We start from the raw sequence: 8528 nt of genomic DNA on the forward strand, positions 1-8528 counted from the left end.
CTACTGGGGAAAAAAATTGCTTCAAACCTAATTTCAGTTGTTAAACTGGAGTTTGGCTCTCATATCCTCTCTTAAAAGCATCTTGAGATATTTCAGTTGAACAGGACCTTGTCTATTCTATTACTATCTGGTGTTGCTTGTTGGAGTGATACTTAGGCTACTACATTCATGATGCATCAATTCCATGACACCAATGGGACTTGTGCTGTATGTAGATGACATGTCATTTAATATATATTGATTACTTATTGTCCCTGTGTCCTGGTTCAGCAACATATCTAAGCATGTGCCTAATGTTAAGCACATTAATAGACCCACTAATTACAGCTAATTCAGTCACACATCTGCCCGGGGAACTTGCTAAACCTGTGGCCAGATGCACAATCTGCTTCTGAGCCCGCGAATTTGAGATTGAGGCCCCTGTCCCATTACGTTGCATGGGCCATCACCAGTGGCTCCCAGGAACCCTGGTACAAGGAAAATACATCTCATCAAAATCTGGCACTGTCATTTTAATACGTGAGGTATAGATACATACAAGTCTGGGAGTGCAGAAGATCCTTCCAGGCCAGTATGTGCTCAGTGTATATCTATACCAACCACAGTGATGAACCTTGAAGGCATAAATCATATGCATAGACTTCCTTGGGAAATCATGTTATACCCAAAGGCTGTGCCCAGTAGCTGCGTACGAGGTGAGACGGTGCTCAACCACCTCCTGCTTGCAGCTGATCTTCCAAGTGTTCCTCTTCCAAGGGCTGGTACCAGCACAGTCTGTGCTGACGTCCTCACAGCCTCCCCATGTCCACATCCACAGGAAAACTCCCCAGGAACTGCTCAGAAATTACTTGGCATAAGGGAAGGCGTATGTTAACAATGAGGAAACACGTCACTTTAGTGACGAGGGAGCGCTGGATCCTCTGAAGAGAAGAATTCGTAATGGCCCAATGTACTCCGATATCATGACTGAAGAAGGGCGATTTCAGCCCCTTTTCAGCATGTATTCAGTTTGAACAAAACAACGTAGACACTGCCAGAAAGAAATCAGGCCAACTATTGAAACAGTTTAACAATGAGCATCTTGTTAATGGCTATGAGGATGTCATCGCTAATCTGTGACAGAAACAGGGCCCTTTGCTATCCAAAGTCTGCCCATATTCTTACAGAACGGTCCAGGTCGATGGCTGAAGTGATGCCACGGTCCAGTTTAGGCATCCTCCTACCACCTCCTTTCCCGACGGCTCAGATCCAGAGCACAGATGCCATTCCTTCCCCATCCCTTTGCCTGATTCACCTCTTTGCGTGGCCACGCCAGGCTGAATGGATCCATGCAATGGATTTGGCTTGAAAAGGGTAAAGAAAAGGCAGGGGAGTGTTTTCCTTTAGTGTGTACACATGTGTGAGGGGGTTATTGATGTGCAGCTTGATCATTGCACAGACTGTTGAAGCCTGCAAGGTTGCAGCATCCCTCACAGACGCATTTGCAGGGCTCTTCAGGGCAGCACAGGGGTAATTAAGCAGTGGGAGGAAAGGAGGGTAGATATGCAGAGAGAAATGGTACAGGGCCCCAGCCAGAGACACCTCTGCAAGGTGCCCGAAGTTAACTGAGATGAATCAAGGCCAAATGGGTTATGTAACTGCCAGAACATTAAAAATAGGTTACGCTGTATATTAAGTTTTCATTTATAAATTGTTTATAAAGCATTTATAAATGTTAGATGTTGTAAGCATGTTATGCACGCGAATACTTTGTGTTCCAACGTTATCGATGGCTGTATATATGGCAGCTGCAGGTATTATAGATGGTTAAGTCACAGCTCTAGAGACCAACAGTTCAATAGCAATATACAATAAATGATTCATCAATCACTTAAACATGTATTAAGCATTTATATGTTCTTTATAAATGCAATCTTAATATGAAGTGTGACCTTAAGAAGTGTGAAACAGGGAACTTTTCCCCTTTCATCTTTTTTCTTCCTAAAAAAAAATTAACATACCTCTCAAATCACCAGTTTAATAATGATTGTGCTTTCCCTCACCTCTGGCTTGAGAGAGGCCACAGGCTCCTGAGAATTAAAAAGGGTTCATGGAACGAGTGTGCCATTTGGATGTGCTCCCCTCTGCCTGCAAATATGTTTTGTGTCAGTTGAAGGTATGGGCTCCAGGGATGCAGAAGGATGTCACCTTGCCAGCCAGGGTGTCTGCAGATCCCTGGAGGAAGCACAAGAGCAAAGGTAACGTGAGTGTAAAGTAAGTAAAGAGCAGAGCAGAAGAGCTGTGAAATGAGACTTGAACAGGATAATTTAATTCATTAAAATAAACCCTACAGCCAGCTGTGGGCATTTGCTTACATGGAAGATGCCACCAGAGAAGATGCCACCATTGCAGAGCCCCAGCACAAGGCAGACCAGGTGAAAGGTTTCTCCTTCCCTACCATGGCATCTGCAGTGTAAAAAAAAACCTGGATGAAGGTGTAATGGTGTAAAGCCTGCCCATCCCATCCCAACTCTCACTCCCTTGGAGAGCTGAGCCCCTTGAGACTCTTTTTATTAGTGGAAGAAAAACAAGATGGTCCTGTCTTTCCACACTTGGCTGAAGTCCTGGCCAGGGCTGTGTCTTTACAAGTCTCTTGAGGAGGGCATTGCAGGGACCTGGCCCAGGTCTGTAGTATTTGAATTGTATATAGATATTAGCCACTTCCATGTGGTGTCAGAATAAAGCCCTTGGCTAATAAGCATTTAAATTTAGCACAAAAGTAAGACAAAATACATGCAAACGCTTTGGGATATTATTTTCAATAGAAATATTGGGTAAATCTACCAGATTTGCCCTTTTGTATAGCTCTCCAAATGTTGCTGCTGTTGGTTTCAATATAAAATCTTATATATAAAATATATAAAGTCTTCTAAAGCTTGTGGTCAGTCCATATTGGGGGCTTGGGGTCACACAAGCTCTGTTGGGAGAAACAACAGGAGGGATCAGTGATGTTATTAACACAAGCCTCTTTATTGAAAACCACTAGATATGAACAGGAGCCACATGATGAGCTGTTGTAGTCTGTAATTGTAATTACAATTACAATTGTAATTGTAATACAGGGCAGTCATCTGTGCTCCCCAGGAAATCCACAGGAAGAAAGGGGCTCTGTGGGGAAACATCCACCCTGCATCACAAAAGTCATGTTTCCAACCTGAAATACCTATTTTTTGCCAGTGGCTATGAAGAGAGGCCAAGGTGACTTGTTGAGATGGAGACATCCACTTACCAGACCACGGCATTCGGGTGAGATAAATCCCTCTGCCCTGTCCTGTCAAATGCGGATGAAGTTAGCTAATGCATTTAAAAGTTTAAAAGGACCCAGGGAGACAGCTCTGCATGCAAACAGCATGAGGAGAACAGGAGCCTCATTTCTTTGGAGGTGGGCTAGAGCAAAACCCTTTCCCTCCCCATCCAGGGTGCAGTTCCACTGGGGCCAGGTTTGTACGTGGGCTCTTCAGCGCTGCTGTGCTACAAATACCAGGACTGCGGCTCATTCCCAGTATTTTTCCTTTTTGCTATGCACGCCATCGGCCAGGTGCACAGTGACCTTCCAGGCGAGCAGGGCATCACGCGATATGTCAGCAAGGAGCCACATGATGGGGAAATACAGGTCTCCTGGGGACCACCAGTGTAAAATGTCCAGGGGAAGAGGGAAACCTGCTGCAGCTTTATCTTGGCTTTGTGCAAACCTGCTCTGATGAGACCCTCAGCTGAGAGGAACCGAATGAGCGCGGTCATATTTTCCCTCTCTCTTTTCCCCGCACTCCTTGCTGCACTGTAGATAAGGCGGCAGTGTTTTGGCAGCTGGGAGGTGATGCTCTATCTGTTTGCACACATAGGACGCTAATGGAAATGTGCCACCCATCACCGTTACTGGGGTTTAGCTTGCCTCTGCTCATTGCGCTGGGGACATTGGCTGGTTCTTCTGGTGGCAATGCAAAGAGCAACGATGTCGGGCACAGATCACAGACTAGGCAGACGTCTGCATTCAAAACTGAAAAAGCCCCTGCATCACATCAGCCTTGCTTACCGGTCTGTTGTAAGGCTCGGCTCCAAACCTCTTTTTACCCCTGCCTCTTTAGAGTTTCAGTTTCAGGGAATTTTTTCTGCCATCAGATTTATTTATTTTGTAATCCCTCACTCTTCTTTGTGTCACTTTTCTGCAACTAGACCGTACCATTTTGTCCATTTGACCTAACCCTTGGTTTCTGTGTTTGGAGTAGTCAGAGAGAGTCCCGGGGTCTGTGCTGCGGATGAAGTCCTCCTCTCTGTTTTCAAGTGCATCCTTCACCTGCTCAAGGCTTGTCCACCTCCTGCCCTGATCTGCTGCCTGCCTTATTTCAAGGTTAGGCACTGGGAGGAGAATAAAAGCCCTGCCTGACTGGGCTCTCCCTTCAGACCATCTGGTTTGAATTAGCCCACGATATTGTTTTCCTCTCTTCCCTTATTTATCAGTCCTCTCACTGGTTCCCAACCACCACACAGACAAGACTGGTTCTGGTGACCTTGGTGCATTGGAGAGGAGGGAGGAGGAAAGGAGATTTAGTATCACCTTACTATCTCCTGCAAAATCCTTGTTTTGTTGCTTAGTGACAACATCTTTATAAGCAGTTCCAGCGCTACAGTAAAATACTGAATACGAAGTGCTGCCGTGCAGCAAGAAGTTAAGCTTCACTGAATGCCACGTCTCCCTGCTCGGCACTGGTGATGTGCCGAGCTCCTCTTCCAAACACTCTTCCCAGCTCCTCTTCCAAACACTAAAGGGCACATCAGGTCCTAGCGCTGCAGATTGGCACAGGCCCCCCCCCAGCTCCATGGCAGCGTGGTGCTTAGCCGAAGCAGTGGTGGTGGTCTCCGTCTCTCTGCCATATGTGGGACATCCCAAATATTGCTAGTGTCCAGGTGGGTGGGACCCGGGGGCTGATTCAGACTGCCTAGGAGGACAATGTTCCTCAGACCACCCTGCAGAGCCCAGGAGTGCGAGGCAACAGCCTCACACGTGTAGATACGGCCTCACTTAGCTTGACCCAAAGTTTATTTTTACTGTGCAGTCTTTCCCAAGAGGAAACACTTCAGCAGCTCTATTTCTCACTTCCACCTGAAGATATAAAGATGACTCCTGACTGTTTTCAGGTGACACTGCAGTGACAGCTGCAGTGTGTACCAACCCCAATGACTCGAGCAAGGGAGAATGTTGCCCAGCCATGTGCCCTTCCCTCACCTTGTGAACCTTGTGCACCTTGTGCTTGTGGGTCCAACAAAAGCAATATAGAATAGAATAGAATAGAATAGAATAGAATAGAATAGAATAGAATAGAATAGAATAGAATAGACTATTTCAGTTGGAAGGGACCTACAACGATCATCTGGTCCAACTGCCTGACCGATTCAGGGCTGACCAAAAGTTAGAGCATGTTATTAAGGGCATTGTCCAAATGCCTCTTAAACACTGGCAGGCTTGGGGTATCGACCACCTCTCTAGGAAGCCTGTTCCAGTGTTTGACCACCCTCTCGGTAAAGAACTATCCCCCCACCCCAAAACCAAGCAATGTCAATTGGCAACAATCGATGAATCAGGATCGGGCCACCCCCTCCATAGCAGACGGTGGCAGTGAGAAGTGGAGAGGGTTTTCTGTGCCTCCTCAGCATCTCCTTTCCGGTAGGAACAATTAGTGGCCGTTCATTTGTCACTCTGACAGAGCAGAGCTGGGAGACACGGATCTGGCCTCTGGCTTGTGACCCACCTTGTGACTAGTAACTGGATGTGTGAGATAAATAAACCAAAACCAAAACAGTGGCAAAATCCCCCAGCTGTATCAGAGAGAAGAGCTCAGGGATGGATGCCTGGTTCAATTGAAATGAAGCGGCTGCTGTATGAAAATGCATATTTCATGGGCTACCTGTGACTGACAATGCACCAAATATATTTTGGACGGTCTGCCTTGCTAGTAAACTCTGCTTAATCGACTACGGGGACTGAAGTGGTTGCAGCAGCCTTGGCTACACCAACACAATATTCCATTTTTGTCTTGTTTGATACCATTTCGTACAAGGCGGCACACTCTCAGCCGAAAGCTGCATTGCTATTCTTATAACAAAAAAAAGATCTCTCATTTTAGGCGAAGTCTCCATTTGCATTAAGAATGCCCAGGGGATGTGGATACACGAACACGCTTTATCCGAGGAAAATGTTGAGCAGGGTTCCTGGTAAGCCCCAGCTCATCTGTCTCAGGGAAAAAAAAAAAAAAAAAGCCAGGTCAGGGCTGTAGCAACACGGTTGGCCTTTTTTTTTTCTGCCATGCTGGGCAGCAAACCCGCACCTGTGATGGTGCACAGGAGGGCTGTAACAGCGAGAACATGCCTCTGGAATGGATTTAGAGATAATAAGAAATCATCTTAATGCGACTATTGAATGTACAAGGGATCCGGTAATAGTTATCACAGGTACACTTTCATTAACTCCCTTTAATTTAAAAGCTCAGTGTTTGCAGCAATCTTTTACGGGCAAGAAAAAGTCAAATCAAATAAAAAAAATTCCGCTGAAGTGCAGTGCTGCTGCTTCCCCCCAGGAGCTGTACAGCACAGCCTGAAATCTGTCTGCAGTGATCCCTCCAGCCAGGTCCCGCAGCCCTTCGATGGGCCAGGCGGGCACTGCCAGTCCTGCGGTGCCACTGAACCCCCCTGTGTCATCCATTACCCCCTTATCTCTTTACAGCAGGGACCCACGCTCGCTGCGTACAAACGGGGCTTGGGTGGGACCTTTCCAGCAAGTGAAACACAAATGACAGCACCTACCACGTCACCAGAGCTGCAGCTTTTCCCCATGCTCCAGGTGAGATAGAAAGCACAGTTCAGGCTTGCAGCAATAATGTTCCTCCACCCAGGAATAACCCATGTTCATACCTATTGGGGGAAAAAAAAAAGAAAAAAGAAAATAGATGGTTTAATACTCAAACCTAGTATAGTTCCGTGACAAAAACCTGAATTACATAATCAGGATGCACTGTAACTCTCCTGAAAGCTAATAAACTATTCAACCTACCCAATACATCAGCTGCACAAATCAATAAACATGCCAGAGAAATCAGGAATTTCAAACAAAAGCCCATAGCTTATGAAACTTGTGATTGCTGAGTCGGGGGGAGACAGACCATTGCTTTAACACAACGTTGCCCCCCCTTTCCACCTCCACTCCCCGCTCTCCAGAGGTTACACTAAATGCTGGCAGGGAACAAGGAGAAAAGCCGACCCAACTATGTGTTGGTTGACTTTTCAACATCTTGCTGATCTCTGCTCCTAGTTTTTCTGCGAGCGATTCAGCTTTATGAAAGCCTTCCTACATATTCAGGCATTTCAGAGGGCAAATGCTGGGAAGGCTGTAGGAAATTTCGGTGCAGTGGTGGAGCGTTCCCGTGGCTGCAATAGGAAATGCCTTCATTTGCGGAAGCAGGATGAGAGGTGGGGACACAGAAAGGAAAAATAGTTCGGTTCAGGAAAGGTTTATTAAAGGAAAATAACCCAACCGTTAGATGCTATCTGTGTTGTGAATCGTATACATTTCCAGCTCAGCTTCAATGGAGGACCCTGCTCCATAGGGAGTGTGGTGTAACAGCATGGTGACCTTTGGGGACGGTTGGGGGTTTTAGGGCTGAATGTGCCATAGCTGCTTTGCTTAATGTGTCCCCTCACCTTGTGGTTGAGACTTCTGCTGCAGGAGAATTATTAAGAGAAGTCATCATTATGGGGTTAACTAAAAGGGTTTTATTAATCATCAAATGATGATCAAATGGTAATTAATTGATGACTGAATGAAAATCAAATGGTAATCAAATGATTATTAAGCAATAATTGAATGTTAGTTAAACAGTGATTTAACAATGATTTGACAATGATTTAAATGTTGATTTAAATGATAATTTAGATGGTGATTAGACAATGATTTAGACAGTGATTTAAACAACAGTGAAACACTCTACTACTTACTACACTTCTAATAATTAAGCTATAGCTGAATATATATAAATGTCACTAGCATACAATATACTTTTAGGCCCAATGCAAAATATCGCTTACCTCATTCTAGATATCAGATGCCGGGTAAGGGGTTTCTCAACCTCAAGGAGTAACCTTGAGAGGCATCACTGCTCAAGGAGGAGATCACCATTGTGCAGCCTGATGCTGTATAGGAGAGCTCAATGGGCTCAGAGGGGCTACAAATTTTTACAGCGTAAAGTGGTTGACTTTTAGTCAACCCCCCCCCACTTTGGTGTATGTGTAGGTGTGCAGCTATAGCAGTTTTAGTTTTGTCTAGTCCCAGCTTGGGCTGGTACTGCCAGCTCCTGATAAGACATGGCCTAGATTCCTCAGTTCTGAAGAGGATGCAAGGGGGAGCATTGGATAGCATAGCTTACGGTAACACTAACAGGAGGGGGACAAATGGGTGGAATATTTTAAAATAATTTGAAATGAGGAGCCAGAGAGAGAGG

This window comes from Aptenodytes patagonicus, chromosome 2 (genome assembly GCF_965638725.1).
Source record: "Aptenodytes patagonicus chromosome 2, bAptPat1.pri.cur, whole genome shotgun sequence".
NCBI lineage: Eukaryota > Metazoa > Chordata > Aves > Sphenisciformes > Spheniscidae > Aptenodytes > Aptenodytes patagonicus.